Source organism: Rhinopithecus roxellana, chromosome 1 (genome assembly GCF_007565055.1).
Source record: "Rhinopithecus roxellana isolate Shanxi Qingling chromosome 1, ASM756505v1, whole genome shotgun sequence".
NCBI classification, from domain to species: domain Eukaryota; kingdom Metazoa; phylum Chordata; class Mammalia; order Primates; family Cercopithecidae; genus Rhinopithecus; species Rhinopithecus roxellana.
In genome coordinates this window covers 60,725,589-60,741,710 of record NC_044549.1, presented here as the reverse complement: position 1 = coordinate 60,741,710, position 16,122 = coordinate 60,725,589, and the positions used below count along the sequence as shown (strand labels likewise).

The window sequence follows — 16,122 nt, the reverse complement described above, 5'->3', positions numbered from 1 at the left end:
CAACTTCAAAGCAGAGATTATGAGATGAGTTGAGATTTTGCAATTCTAGTCATAGCGATGTTTTAGTGTCTAGTGGAATGCTGTATTAATAGGAAATTTGGACCCAATTCTTCTAACCATTATCTTAATTCAGGGCAATTACATGGAATTCCAACCCAACTTTTTCTTCACAAGAAATGTATCCATTCAATCTTTCCTTCATCCCCAGAATAAAATGATAACAAAAACAATTTTTACATGGCAGAGCTATTCCAGTTGCAAATGGTGTCAGCTAATATTTTGTTTCAAAATCAGAAAGTCAAACCAAATGGAACTTGAATCTTTTAGAATGGCTTAGGCCCTTTAGCTGTGCACCAAACTTGGTCAGAATCAGTGAATTATTTAATGGTATTCTTGAGAAACAACCCAAAAAGACATGGTGAAATGATAAGATGCTAAGTCCAAAGGGACTTTATTTCATCTAGTCAATTAGAATTGCCTTTGGAATTTATGATACAAGTCAGAGTGCTACACAGATTTTGCAATACGAAATAAAACTAGTTCCATAAATGTTCCCAACTGAAAGAGCAAAAGAACCAAAAAAACATGAGAGACAGTTGTCTCTCTTCTCTACTGGCAGTATCACAATACAATTTCTTGATGAAATCAAATTATGTACATTTGGGGGGCTCGTTGGGGGAATATCATGTTGTCATTTGAATCCCCTGAATTACCGTGGAGAACTGGTTTGTAGAAATCCCTGTATATTCTAGCCCCAACTCAAGGACAACAGATTATTGGAGGAACAAAATATTTAAATTGGCAAAAAAAAGCAAAAGGCCCTTCTCGTTAAGATGTTGCCTTCCAGCAAGCACTACTAACACTCAGCAGGTGATGTGAAACTCTGTCATCTACCACCTCCGTTCTGGTGCCTAAGCAGGTTTAGATCTCAAAGTCTTTCTTCCCCTTGATAAGAACTACTTCTTAAAAATGTTGATGAAGATTTCATAGGTTTCTTTGAAAATAATTATTGAAAAAGAAATGGCCCCCAGGTTTTATCTGTGCATAGCAATAAGTCTCAGCTGCAAGAAAGTTTTTTTAAGTCAAGATTTTTCCTTCCAAAAAAACAGATTTGTACAAATGCATTTAAAAACCTTATTAATTGAAGCAGGCTACAGTCCAATTACTCTGGTGGCTTGAAAACAATCCCAAAATAATAAAATATATAATGATGATGGTTGTTTTTCCCTGTTAATATTACCACAATCTGAGAAATTCTTTGAGCCGTTGCACTGAAAATGATTTGGATCCTTAAAGACAATTAATTACAGAAGACCAAAGAGAGGTTTTGAAAAGTGAAAAAACTAAATATAATCAGGCCTAGTAGAAATACATTTGGCATTATTTAAACAAGCTATGTTTTTCTTGACTGCTCTTTTAGCATTTTGCCACTTCCTCATTTTGCCACAGATGTTTTATTTTATAAGTGGATGAACTTCATCATTTTCATTGACTAAAATGTCTAAAAATAGGTAAACAGTTATAAAAACAGCAAAAGGTTAACAAGGCTGAAACAGAGGCCATATGCTGGCTTCTTTCTTGAAAAGTAAACATATCAAACTGAAATAAAAGAAAATCTAATATGAAAAAATATATTCTAACTGAAAACGAGAACTCATTACACTAATTATGACAGGAAATGTGTTTTGGTAGCCTCTTACTGAAAAAGGTTTTCTCACGTCTCACATCCTCCCTTCTCTTCCCACCTCCCCACCCTGAATGTACACACACAGAGGGAATGTTTTCCATGAACAACCAATGTGGTGAAAAGAGGAAATGCTCTAAAGTCACTTTCCACGGAAAATAAAATTCCAACGTTTAACTCCCTTCTTGAAGCTATGGCATCATAATCTCCAGAAGGCCTCTGCTAGAATACTAATATTTCATTTCATTCACCATTACCAACACTTTCAGAACTTGGTTCTGCCATTTTCTCATTCTCTGGCACTAAGACACTTGCTTAAACATTCTAAATCTCCTTCCTTCATTGGTAAATAACAAGGTACGTTTATATAAGGATGCACGTTTCCTACAGTTGTGGGGAAGACGACATGGAATGATGTCCATAAAGGGCTTACTTTGCATCACGCCTGAATTGTAAAAGGCGCTCAATCAACAGTAGTTGCTACTGCTATTATCATTATTAATTATTATTGTTACAATTCTCATTAGCTAATGGGAAAGGAATAAGATCCAAGTGGGCTCAATCAGATGATTAGCAGGCGAAGAGAAGTGTGTGGATGAAAGCCACGGAGGATGAGAAGTTTGCAGGCTCTGCCGTTCCATGCTGTACAGGGAGCAGAAGACTCTAATCAACACCACCACCTCTTTGACAAGTTTGCCTGCAGCCAGGCCTGGCTCTATTAACTCATCTGCCACTACCACAGATGCCACAGTCTCCATATTGGTGGGCAGACTAATAGAAGAAAATCAGTGCAAATCCAGAGCATTTGGATAATTTCAGCTCCTTTGGTCATTTCCTAGGAGAGGTCAAAAATTGTCCTCTTTTGTCTAGGGTGGCTGAAGACCCACATTCCTGTTGAATTTTTGCTTCCTGTTTTAATCTCTTAGCTCTTGATTGTGGAAAAATAATTGAGGAGATAGAGAGGGTTAAAGGAAAGAATAAAAGGGAATAAACATGACTTTTATATCCATATTTAGTATTCTTTTCTGCAAGATTCACCTGGGGATTTGGCTAATCACATATTTGCAATTGGTGCTCAGCCCAGTCCCTCATATGCTGCAGGAACACCATCATTTCTCTGGCTGTGATGCACAAGTGCATTTTTAACTCTACCTTTATGGCCTTTGGATCGTTTCTGCCTATGAAAATAGAGCCAAGCAAGAATTTCCTGAGCTTCTGGGTTCTGGACTTGAAGAAGCATTTCTTCACAGAGAGTATTCAGAGAACTCACATTACACCAAATTTTAACAGTTGTTATCCGAGCTGTCAATAAGTGTGAGAAAGGCTGTCAAACAAAGCCAAATGGAGTTCCTTACTGCAAGACTTCTCAGAGCCTTGAATGTGTTAATATGGAATATTAATTCCTAAGAACAGCACTTCTGGCCATCCAGTACTTTTTTTAAAATCACAGAACATTTCCCCAGAATGCTGAGGAAAGTGCCAAGATTTTTTTGTTTTTGTTTTTGTTTTTTGTTGAGACGGAGTCTCGCTCTGTCACCCAGGCTAGGGTGCAGCGGCATGATCTTGGCTCACTGCAAGCTCCGCCTCCCAGGTTCACACCATTCTCCTGCCTCAACCTCCCAAGTAGCTGGGACTACAGGTGCCCGCCACCACACCCGGCTAATTTCTCATTTTTTAGTAAAGATGGGCTTTCACCATGTTAGCCAGGATGGTCTCAATCTCCTGACCTCGTGATCTGCCCACCTCGGCCCCCCAAAGTGCTGGGATTACAGGCGTGAGCCACCACACCCGCCCCCAAGATGGTTTTACATCTAAATTTGCTCATTTTGTCTTAATTTATGTTGACTTGGTAACCTAAGGTCATAAAATCTATTTAAGGAAAGAATTTTAAAATCCCATAATCATCCTTAGTAATACTGGTATGAAGCTTGTTCAGGACACAGAACTCTGAATCTTTAACTAACACCACAAGTCTTGAGATATATACAAAGATGGATAACTCATACAATATCAAACACCTGAATTCTATGAAAAACATTTTTCTTAAACTCCAATGTAGACACTTGAGGATTAAAGCCAGAAGTTACTTTGAGAGTTTGAGGAAAGACAGAGTGATTGGTTCTGTCCCTAAAGACATTCTCCATAAGTGGCCCCTTTTCAAACTCCATGGAGTAGACAGATACAGGCAAGTGCCTCTTTTATATGTTCATGCTCACCCATAACCTACAGAACAGATCCGATACATATGGATTTGGTTGAAACGTGAACTTGGCTAACGGTAATGGTTTTGTTTTGACTGCAGGCAAATACATTGAATAAAAGAATAAATGTATGTCTTGAGGAATCGGGGACTATGCTCTCCAGAAGCAGACAACTTCTCTGAAGTCTCCTCCTAGTGAACAGGGTTGATTTTGTCTGAAATCCCCTCTTCCTCCTTCAGTCAGTCAGCAAGTTTTATTTATCTTTTAGATGCCTCCATGTCTTGGGGGTTGGTGAAGGAAAGAGTCCAGACATTCTTACACCATTGGAAGGCAGATTATGTTAGCCAATTGAATTCCCTCTGTCCTCAGGATAAAATCCTGTGTCACAGGTCACTAGGTGTGGGAAGTTCTCTCTCCACTTTGGAAATAGTAGATAGTAAGGGTCTTAAGCCTGGAGTAAAGACCATCATTGCCATAAGGGCAGAGATGGCCTTCTTGTAAATGAAACCAATACTGAGGAGAACAGACTTGGAAGATGGCAAAGTAAAGAGTCCTGATGACAGTGTTCAAACTCTACCCTGTAGGTCTTTGACCCATCTCTGCCTCTAATAAGAGGAACCAAGCAAGAATTTCCTGAGCTTCTGGTTTCTGGACTTGAGGAAGCATTTTTTTTTTTTTTTTTTTCACAGAGGGTTTTCGAGAGAGCCCTTGGATCTAGCCACAACTCTGAAACATATCCCTCCAAAGTTTCAACTTACAGGCGCAGTAGTGTCTTTTCTGTTTCAGCTAGTTTGAGCTGGGTTTCTAAAGCTGCAATAAGAAAGTGGCTGAATAATCCACTCCTATTCTTAAAAATTCATGCAAAATTTGCATTCTCCTTCATAATACATCCATGTGTGTTTTAAAAAGAAAAATATGTTAAATTATTTACCTTTGAGTAAAGTTGACTTTCCAGAAGGATGTGCCATGTTTATACAGTGTCTTCTCTCGCCCCTCGCTCACTGCTGAGGACCCCAGTTTTGAGTTGCATGGTTGTGGAATAAGAATGTAACAGTGCCTTTCTGAGACTTTCAGTCTTACTATCCTGAAGGAAAGAGAAGGAGAAGCTGAATGAAAGAAGATGAAGAAGAATTACATCCTAGGGAGGCTCACGTACTGGCCTCCTTTGCCTGGAGCTCCACTGACTACAATTCATAAAGCAACATGACTGACTGTTACTGAGCACTTACTATGTGCCAAATGCTTTAAATGTATGATTTTACTCCTCATAACAACCTTTGAGGAGGCTACTATTATTGCTTCTAGTTTATAATTTTTTTAAAAAAGAAACTCATTCAGACTTTAAAAAATTATGCAAGACTACAAACCTAAAAATAACAAAGGCAGAGTCAAAACCTAGACAAATTAGGAACCTAAAATCATCATTATCATCAACATCATCATTATCATGATCACATTTATTATATGCCAGAAACTGCTCAAGTGTTTTACCTAAATAATGGAACAGGTAGTTAATTTTATCCTTTTCTCAAAAATGGGAAAACCAAAATTAACTTTGCTTAAAATGACACAGCAAGTATGTCTCAAAACTAGATGATCTTGCTCCAGAGTCTACAAACTTGGTAGTAGATTATTGATCATAGTTTTCTTCTTTCCTTAGCCTTTTAGGGTAGATAAAAAGGAAGAACAGTGCTTCCTTGTAAAGTAGAAGAGGCCCCAAGACCCTTATACCATCCTATCTATGTACGAGAACTTCCCATTGACAACCAAAGGTAAGAAACAGAAAACTTTGCCACAGCAAAGCCTCACCATTGTCTACATCACACTTCAAAGTTGCACCATCTACAGTCTGGCCCAATTCATGTCTTCTGATTTCACTGGGTCATGTCAAAGACCCTTCTTGGTAGTAGAATAAAAAGGGGCAAGTAGTTATATTAGTTTTCTATGGCTGATGTAACAAATCACCACAAATTTAGTGCCTTAGAAAAACATAAATGTATTACCTTACACATCTAGATGTCAGACATTGCAGTGGGTCAGCAAGGCTGTGTTCCTTCTGGAGGCTTTAGGGGAAAATCTGTTTCCTTGCCTTCTCTAGCTTCTAGAGGCTTCTTGCATTCTTGGCTTTCGCCCCTTCCTTCATCTTTAAAGTCCGCAGTGTAGTATCTTCAAGTCTTCCTTTGACTCTGACCCTTGTGGCTTCCTCTTTCCCGCATAAGGACCCTGTAATGACATTGAGTCCACCTGGATAATCCAAAAAACAAAAACAAAAAAACAAAACAAAAAAACACTTCCCATTTCAAGATTCTTAATCACATCTACAAAGTCCCCTTTCCCTTGTAAAGGTAATATACTCAGAGGTTCCAAGGATTAAGATGCGGACATCTTTGAGGAGCCATTATTTTGATTCCCATATACCTTCCCCAGGGCCCAACAGACACTACTGCTTGAAAATAACTTCAAGCTTCATGATTTCAGTTTTGAGTCACATCTCTCTCCTCCAGCTCCGGATCATGGATTGGAACCAGAAGGTTCTCCTGCTGAGTCCAAGAGGGAGCTAGAGAAAGGGGTTGAGACCATTCACACCATTATTCCTTTTTCTTCTGGCCTAAAGGTCATTATCACCTTTAACTCACAGCATTGCCATTTCTGATTGTCAGATACATTCATCTCTGGGTATTTGCTGCATCTGAAACTTCCAGAGTAAGTTTACACAGTTCTCTCTTTAATACTTGTGTTTTCAAACACAGTATGAGCAGTGATTATTTCCTTCTTTAGGTCTGAGATCACTGTGCTTTCCATACTTCATAATAGCAAGTGATTTATTTGTTTTAGAGCCTGTGTTCTTGGATTCCCTCCCAGGCTATGTTTGAATGGCATTATAGAATTTTGCCAATCTTTGTTTTCTTTGCTACAATATCAGAGAAATGGAACTGAAATACCCACAGTTTTCAGACACTTCTTAACCAACTGACTTCACTTCCATAGTGGAAAAAAAAAAAAAAAAAAAAAGTAAACTCTTTATTTCAGTCTCACATACAATTATGGAGTCTCTTCACTCTCTTAAATCTTGGACTAAATGAAAGCAGTCATGGGTCAAAGTTGGCTTTAAATTATACATTCTGAAAGACGAATAAAAAAAACAAACTCTCCTTACTCACATATTAGGGCTGAGAAGAAGGGCCCTACATTTAAGAATATCATTTGTCCTAACAATAGGTATTTTCAAAGCTTTGACCAAATCTTTGGAATTCAAAGGAGACCTGGAATGGAGTTTTAAGGGAGAGCTAAGGAAAACTGCATTACTCTGCATAAGAAAGTGGAAGACTTTTTGTTTTTGCTTTTTTTATTTCTTTAGAGGCAGCCATAGACAATACATAAATAAATGAAAGTCATGGTGTCCCAATAAACTTTACAAAAAAAAAAATAGACGATAGCATGTACCTCAGAAATATGTAGAACTATTATGTGTCTATAGTAATTAAAAATAAAAGGGTATAAAAAGGTGAAGAACCCTTGAGTAATACCCCAAACTATAAAAACCGGGGCAGTATACGGCTGATGTGGTTTCGCTATCACCTTGAATTGTAATCCGTATAATCCCCAGGTGTCAAGGTTGGAACCAGGTGAAGGTAACTGAATCATGGGGGCAGTTTCCCCCATGCTGTTCTCATGATAGTGAGTGAGTCTCCCGAGATCTGATGGTTTTATAAGCGACTGGCATTTCCCGTATTTGCATTCACTCCATCCTGAAGCCCTGTGAAGAAGATGCCTGCTTCTCCTTTGCCTTCTGCCATGATTGTAAGTTTCCTGAGGCCTCCCCAGCAATGCAGAACTGTGAGTCAATTAAACCTCTTTCCTTTACAAATTACCCAGTCTAGGGCAGCAGTAAAGAATTACCCAGTTCTTTATAGCAGCATGAGAACTAACGAATACAATGGCACATACACCTCTCCAGAGACAATTACGGCAAAGAGATTACAATATGCTGAAATTACAAATAGGTTATTAACAGGGAGTTGGGGTGGTTTAACAGGAACCCTAAGACACAAGAATGACATCAGTGAAAATAGCATCCATCTTCCCCTCCATGCTATGTATGGCGAAGGTTTGGCAATAAACAGGACAGGTCTTAGGGTAGACCCAAGGAGCACTGTTCCTGATAAACTATGGTTGTATTCCTTTTTGAGAAGTAGGAGTGGTGGAAATCACATGGACTTGGTTAACCACTAAGACCTGGGTACAAATCCTACTTCGACCTGTCATTAGCTGCAGGTCCTTGGACTACTTACTTCATCTGTGAGTCTTAGTATCCAGCTTCGCCAAACTTTATAAGGCTCAGGAAAAACACAAAAGGACAGAACGCCATGAGGGAAGGGCAGGCCCTTAATGCACGTTCCCTTCCTCTTTCTTATGCTGTGGTTATTGGTTTCCCTTGGATGACCATTTAAAATAAGAGTCTGAAACACTCCACAAATGTGTGAGAGCACAGCTGCTCATCTAGCATTTCAGGTTTTCATTACGCAAACTGATAAGACTTATATTCTGTAATTGGTGCATGTTCTTTTTTTGCCTAATGACACTAATCTGTTTTTATCTTAGTCATTTAACTGAGTTTCATGATTAGCACAGGCAAGGTTTTAGGGATTTAAATCATTTGTTTGATGTTTTTGCTTTTAGGCATGTTTGATTATTTATTAAAATCGATAAAATCAGCTGTGTCAACTAGTTATTAAAACTATAATTCTTTTATTGGCTAATAGCAGGAGGGCTGAAGCAAAAGAAAAAACTAAAACATTACATGAATTCTTGATTATGAAGCAAGTTTCTATAGGGGTGGCCTACATACTTTGCATTAACTGAAGCCTGTTTAGAACAAGTCTGTTCTATCTTTAGTCAATAAGGAAAGGACCAAGTGGGTAAGCATATGTGCAACTCATGTTCTAATTTATGCTTTAAAATAAAAACAAGTTTGAAAGAAGCAATGTGTTCTGGTCTTCAGAAAAGAAATACCAAGTACGTGCTAAGGGAGAGTGGTGAATAGTATCCAAAGATGACTTCCCTCCATTCCTTCCCACCCTGTACCTGCATGTCATTCCAGCCACCAATAGGTAAATGTTCTGCCCCTTTTTCTGAATCTAGTTCTGCCTGTGACCTGCTTTGGCTGATGGAATATGGTGAGGGTGACACTCTGCCAGTTCTGGTCAAGGTCTTCAAGAGGCCTTTAAGAGCTTCCACTTTGAATGTAGAAAGCCAGATGCCACGCTCTAAAAAAGCTTGGGCCAGAATACTAAATGATGAAACACCACATGGAGAAAGAAGGACACATGGTGAAGTTCAGAGATGCAATGTGGGACAAGCAAGTAGCATCTTCTTGTAGCTCCCAGCCCAGCCCACCCCATATGGAACAGAAGAACTGCCCAGATAAGCTCTACCAGCATTCCTAATGTAAGTACTGTGAATAATAATAAATTATTATCTTTTTAAGCCACTAAGTTTTGGGGTGCTCTGTTATTCATCAATATATAACTCAAACAAGGGCAGGAGGGATAAGAGAATGACCATAGACTTTCAGGTAACTTTTAAAATAAAATATTTCACTGAAGGAGTGAATTTCTGTTGGCCCAGGATTACCTCTTCCCTTCAATGAAATTTCAACACAAAGAGCTCCTCTTACTGAAACATTGTAGGAAAGAGAGAGAATGCACACAGATGAGAAAACACTGGTCTAGGATTCAGAGTTCTGGCTCCAGCCCGGGCTCTGCCACTCAGTGAAACAATGCTGGATAAAGCAGTTCACCCTCTGGGCTTCCATTTTGTCATCAGTCAAATGAATAAAAGTGGCTAAGAGGGTCATTTGGCCTAGGATTTTACAGCCTTAGGTGTAGATGCTGAAACATGAACCTTATGTATTGTTTTATATGTAATCAGAGAAAGATACTCAAGGATGGATAATAGATAACATTCTCCACAAAACTTTAAATTTGTGTCTCATTATCTGAACTCACTGCCTGTGTAATGTGGTGTTATAATTTGTTTTTAAAAGCTATAACTTGTGACCAATGTAATTATGTTGCATTGTATTTTGTATGCTAACTAAATTTTAATTTGAAATTTTCAAACTTTAAAAAATGTTCTAAATATTATAAGCTGGTTTAGGTATTTCTTTGTTTCTAACATTTTGGAAGTCTTAGAAGATAGAACTGATCTGTACCTCTTTTAAGCTGTAAGAAATCCTAGGTGTTAGTAGCTATGTTGTCTCTAGGATCCCTTTTAGCTCTATAAGTTGACTGTCACCCAGGTTTTCTTTCATTATTGTACCTACAGAATAATAAAGTACATATTGAATATAATTTGTAATTTTTCTGATGTCTTTTTATGGTACCAAGACATCCTTCTGAACTGATAGGCTTCATCAGAAATAAAAAGTTTGTCCCAAGAAATCAAAATAACTGTACAGAATGTTTCACATGTCTTGGTGGTGTTAACAAAATGTTTGCCCACATAAAAAGCTAACTTACTAGCCATAGGCAGCTCTTAGACAGGTGTCTCATGTCTGTGTGTGTGCATGAACACATGATAAGTTACCAAAATCATAATAGTATTTTAACCCCAGTTATATAAACAATTTAGCCTCTCCTCCTCTCCTGCAAAAAGACAAAAGAAACAGAAAGAAAAAAGATGCTTTTAACTTTGTAAAAAATTAAGTACCCAAGAGAAGAAAGAAAAAAGATAGTAAATATTTAAAATATATGCAAATTAAAGCAGTATAATACCATTATCACCTGTCAAACTGGCGAATTAAAAAAATTAATTCCCAATGAAGCCAAAATAAAGACATTTTCATTCTAAAAGACTGAAATAATTTGTCACCAGATACTTACTAAAAAATATATTAAAAAGTATTCTTTAAGCAGAAGGAAGATTATCCCAGATGAAAGAACAGAGATTAAAAAAAAGAGTAAAGAGCAAAAAAAAATGGTAAATATGTAATGTCTCAAAATGAATACTGAATGTACGAAACAATAATACTAATGTCTTACTGGCTTCTGTAATATATAAAATTAAAATACACAATGTCATATTAATCAGTAGGGAATAAATAGCATTAAAGTGGCTATCACTAATGTTCATAATAAAGTTAAAAGTCCTAATATTAGACTTTGATATGTCAAAGATAGATTTAATAGCCATGTAAATACCAAAATAATATAAGTAAAACTTTCAAACTCCTAGAGAAAAACGTGAGATAATAAAAACTCTTTAATATAATTTATCCAAAAACATAGAAAAGAAAAAGAAGAGAGGATAGGCTAGATAGATAGGAGACACTCTAATATATCAATAATTACATTAACTATAAATGTACTAAATGCTCCATTTAAATGACAAAGACTATCCAACTGGATTTAAAAAACAAAACAAAACAAAACACTCTAGACTGTTTAAAAGGCAGTAAGTATAATGGTTGAAGGCAAAATATTTTTAAAAAGAGGAAAAATATATGCAATATAAAGTAACAAAATGGAAACTGTGAAATAAAACAAAATATATTTTCAGTCAAAAGTACTACTGGAGTAAACAGGGGCAAATAAATAACAAATATTTACTCACTAGGAAAATGTAGCAATTCTAAATTTGTATGCACCTAACAACATAACCTCAAAATACATGAATCAAAAATTAACATAGTTATAACAAGAAGTAGGTAAATCCACAATCATAGTAGAGTATTTTAACATCTATTTCTCTGCTACTGTCAGGCCAACTGAACAAAATCAGTATAGATGTAAAAGATTTGAAGGATACAACTAGCAAACCCAATTCAAAGCAAGTACATAGAATACTGTCCCAAACTAGATAATGCACATTCTTCACAGGCACATGTAAAATGTAGCCACAGTTGATAATAGGCCATGAAGTAACTCCTAATAAATTTCAAGAGGTTGGAACCATATAGAGTATGTTCTCTGACCTCTAGCAATTAAATTAGTAATCAAAAACAAAAAGTTAAGTAGAAAATCCATAAACAGTACTTGGAGTTTAAGAAATACATGTTAGTAGCCTCTACTTCCAGCTATGACAGAGTTGATAGTGGATAATAATCCTCTTCAAAAATAACTATAAAACTGGATATAAGAATAATGATGATGACTAAATGTAATTCTACCACTGTTGGTGAGAGAATTATAAGTGACTTGATGGTTGGCTTTTGTGTTTTTATATATTCTCTGAGTTTTCTAAATTTAATATTAGTCACTTTTCATAAATTCACTGAGAATTACCTTTTCACTCAGTGACAATAAGAAGTTATTATGAATAAGCTGTCATTAATTTTTTAATTAGTTATTTCTTCTATCAGTAGTCGTTATTCTCATATGGGGGCCTTCAACGCTGCTTGATGTTACTAAAAATCTACTAATTCTTTGACCCAGCAGTTCCATTTCTACAAATGTATTTCCCCAGAACACATTCACATATCTGTGCAAAGGTGGATATGCAAGAATACATACTGTATATAGACGTATATTCTGAACTTTTATTTACAGAACACTAGACTTAAATGTCCACTTACAAAGGCCTGGTTAAATAAACTGTGATACATCCATATATAGAAGACTCATGCAGGCATTGACCAAGAGTAAAGTAGGTCTCTATACTCTGATATACTGTATGTCTTTGGTTAACTCTCTTTGTTTACAAGCAACAGAAGTTAATTCTGGCTTATGCAAGCAAAACAAAATGAATTGGAGCAATATGAGTTGATCCACAGAATGGACAGGAGCCTGGAGAGCAGAACAGGAAACAGTTACCCTAGACCACTGGGCATCAGGTATTGCTCCATCATCTTGTCTGAATTCTGGCAATGCCTTTCAAATATTGTTCTGATCCTGAGTATCTCTGGATCTGGCTGAGATTTGGTCTAAGGAGAAATAAGCTGGGTTGCATACCTACCCATTGGCTACCTGAGGACAGGGGACCTGCTTTACATTCCCAAAAGGAGTATACAAAATTAGAAAGTCGTGATTCCCCCAAAATAAAATCAGAGTGCTATTTAAGGGGGAAAGAACGCTATACAGTAGAAAATGCATCCTCTACACACTGTTAAAAGAATAATGCAAAAACAAAAAGTGTATGCATAGTAAATCACCATTTGTGTTTTTAAAAAATGGGAGAGAATACATATTACATATATACATGTAGAACATATTCTTAAAACAACAACAACAACAACAAACACTAGAAACAACCTTAACATTGTATCTCCCATTAGGTCCTCAGGGCCCATTCCTTTCTGTATTTCCAATGACTAACACTATGTATTGCACTAGAGAGACTTACTTTTCATCTTTTAATGTTTTTCAAGTGCCTGAAGTTTTTATGCAATTAAAAAGGGTTAAGGATCATTCATAAAGACAACACATTTTTAGGTGCCTCAAAAATTCTTTAAGAAGTTTGGGGATTGTTGTTATCAATGACCCACCACATCATCTCTCTTCCCTAAACCGCCTCATTGTGTATGCACCCATACAGAGAGCCAAGCAGAAAAGTGCTCATTGTCCAATGGAACAAACCAGCTCCAGCAGGAGAAGCTCCCCGTCTCTGCAGTGCACACATGGCAACACAGCTTCTCCAGGGCCTCGGGAAATAATGACTTATGGAAAGATAAATAGTCAAGGGTTATTTCGTCATCACGCTGGGGCTCCAGCTCTTCAGAGGTTTGCACTGATAGCAAAAACACTGTTGAGTGTCTAAATAATTTGAATGATATTAATACAAGACCCCAGAAAGAGGAAAACAACAATAGCTTGATGACAGCAAGCTGACAATGGGAAGCATTTTGTGGGCTGAGATGATTGTAAAAGCAAACAATGGTGATATTGTCCTTCTGGTGTTATTGTGTAATGCTGTAATTTATGGATGAAGTGGAATTTCAAACAAAATAAACAGACTTGAATTTGTTAACTAATACAGTAAGCATAGAACATTCTGTTATGTGAAACGAGAAATGGAATGTTTTATACACTCCTGCTATTTGCTAAACAGAAATATGTTTATATTTGGCATAACGTCTTGCTTTTGGTTTTGCTAGCTTTTTGAGAATATCCTTTTCATTTAATCTTGAACAGATACAAAATGTGGGTGAAAGAGAAATATTGTCAATATATACCATTGTACCATTATATTATAGTTCTAGAAGTTAAAATTACAACAATAATAACTTTATCTCTATCACAAGTGAAAAGGGACAGGTTCTCTTGTCCCCCTCACAGGGCGTATGATGGGAGTGTGGCTCATTTCTTCAGCGCCCCACTGCTCAGACCTCTAGAGGAGCATACCGACAGGCAGGCTGTGGGGCTCCGACCCCACGGCAGTGTCTAGGGGTGACTGTTTACAGCTCCTTAAGCCCCAGTGGACTTGTGTGTTCCTGAAGTCCCAGTGGGCGTGTGTTACTGGGTGCTCTCTTAGTTTGCCCTCTATAGACAGCTCGTGTTAGTCACCTCAGTTGGACCCTCTACCTTATCGCAAGGACAGAGGGCTTTCTGTATCCCTGGATATCTTGGCTTGGTGTACCAGAAAAATTGGTCACAAGTGGCTTAGAGAATGAGTGCAAAGTTATATTGAGTAGAAGTAGCTCTCTGGTGATGGGGGAGTGAGACGGAGATGGTTTTCCCCTGGAGTAAGGCAGCTCAGCAGCCCCAGCTCTCCTCCCACTGCCCCAGCCAAACTCCACCTTGTCCCGCTGGTCAATGGCCTGCCGATGCCTGTCCGCGTGCTCTTCCCCCATCGGGCTCTCGATGACCAGCCATCTGTGTCTTCTCCGAGGATGCGTTCCTCACGACGTCTAGCGGGTGTCTGCCCGCTAGGGCGTGGCGGGGCGGTTTTTATAGGCCCAGGATGGGGGCGTGCCTGGAAAGGGTGGGCTCGGAAAATGCAACATTTGGGCAGAAAAGCAGGAGTTCCTGTCCTCACCTAGATCCATGGGGGTGGAGCCCTAGCCAGGGATCCGCTTTCCTCTACCCCTCACTTCCTTTCCCCACTTCCGTATCATTTAAAGGGACCACGCTCTCCTCTTCCCAGTACTCCCGTATCACAAGTAAGCTATGATATCATGTTGAACTATTTAGTTGCAGTTACACTTATAAAAGCTACTTCTCTGTAAACTATAAAAAGCAGGTTTTTATCTCAGTAAGGATTGTTAATAATAAATGACTACTATTTACGGAGTTCTTGGATTCACAAGAAGTGAGTCAGCAATGACAAATTACATATCTTATGTCTCAGTGCTGAGAATAGTGCTTGGCACTTAGTAGGTACTCAGTAGATATTTGTTGAATAAGTAAATACTTCTTCTACAAGCAAGGTCTTGTTTTAAGCCACGGTTACATCTGTCAAAGACAAAACTAAGTTCGAGACAAAATGAACAAAGGCTGTTTATTCATAAATTGATGGCAAGGGAACCCATCTGCTGTCACTTTCATTTCAGCAGGGTTCCCGGGTGTTAGAGAGGAGAGTGATTTTTATAGAATGAAAAAGGATAGGCTGAGACAGCCTTTGACTGCTGAGGGTTCTATAAAGGTGAGATTTCTGGAAGCCAGGATGATTTTCTAATTGATCTTCAGGTACATTTGACCACCTTTGGTTGACTGGGAGGGAGCAAACAAGCAGTTTGGAGGACATTCTGGAAATGAATGCTAGAAACAGAAGGTTTTCCGTGGCCAGCCATTTCCTGGAACATGTAGTACTCAACGGGGTGCCTTTTTTTACAGTCAAACTGTCAGGATGGTCCTTTATGAGAAGCTGACTGCTTGGGCCAGTTTCTAACATCTGGGTTCTCTCCCCCACTTCATTCTCTCTCTCAGTCTTGCTCTCTCTCTCTCAAAAACAAAAAGACAAACAAAAACAAACAAAAAACCTGTCACCTAATTGGCAAAAATCTCCTAGAAAAAATAAAAATAAGTCTGTTTTAAATTGAAAACAATTACTACCACTTAAAAATCCTAAGTGCAGTAAAAATAGGAGTGATATAACCTCATATGTTCATGAGAATGCATCTGATCCAAGTAAACCTGCATTTTTATACTCAAGTCTTATTCAATCATGGCTGTGGTCTTAGGACAAAGTTCAGTATTTTACTCAAGTTTGAGTGATATCAGTGAAGCATTGTCCTAAAGATTCAGGAACATGCTTTTTATAGATGTTATTGGAGTGCAAAATAGCCACCTTAAAAAAAAA

At 37.9% G+C, this 16,122-nt stretch overlaps 1 long non-coding RNA gene across 1 annotated transcript; it reads right to left on the bottom strand.

Annotated features, from left to right (window-relative positions):
* Window positions 1-3,180: 3,180 nt before the first annotated feature.
* On the bottom strand, window positions 3,181-14,737 carry LOC104677455. The gene is made up of 4 exons (XR_750047.2): window positions 14,621-14,737; window positions 5,889-6,129; window positions 4,817-4,969; window positions 3,181-4,695 (listed from the first exon to the last, which is right to left on the bottom strand). It is a non-coding gene; the product is annotated as an uncharacterized LOC104677455 (long non-coding RNA).
* Between the last annotated feature and the right edge of the window lie 1,385 nt (window positions 14,738-16,122).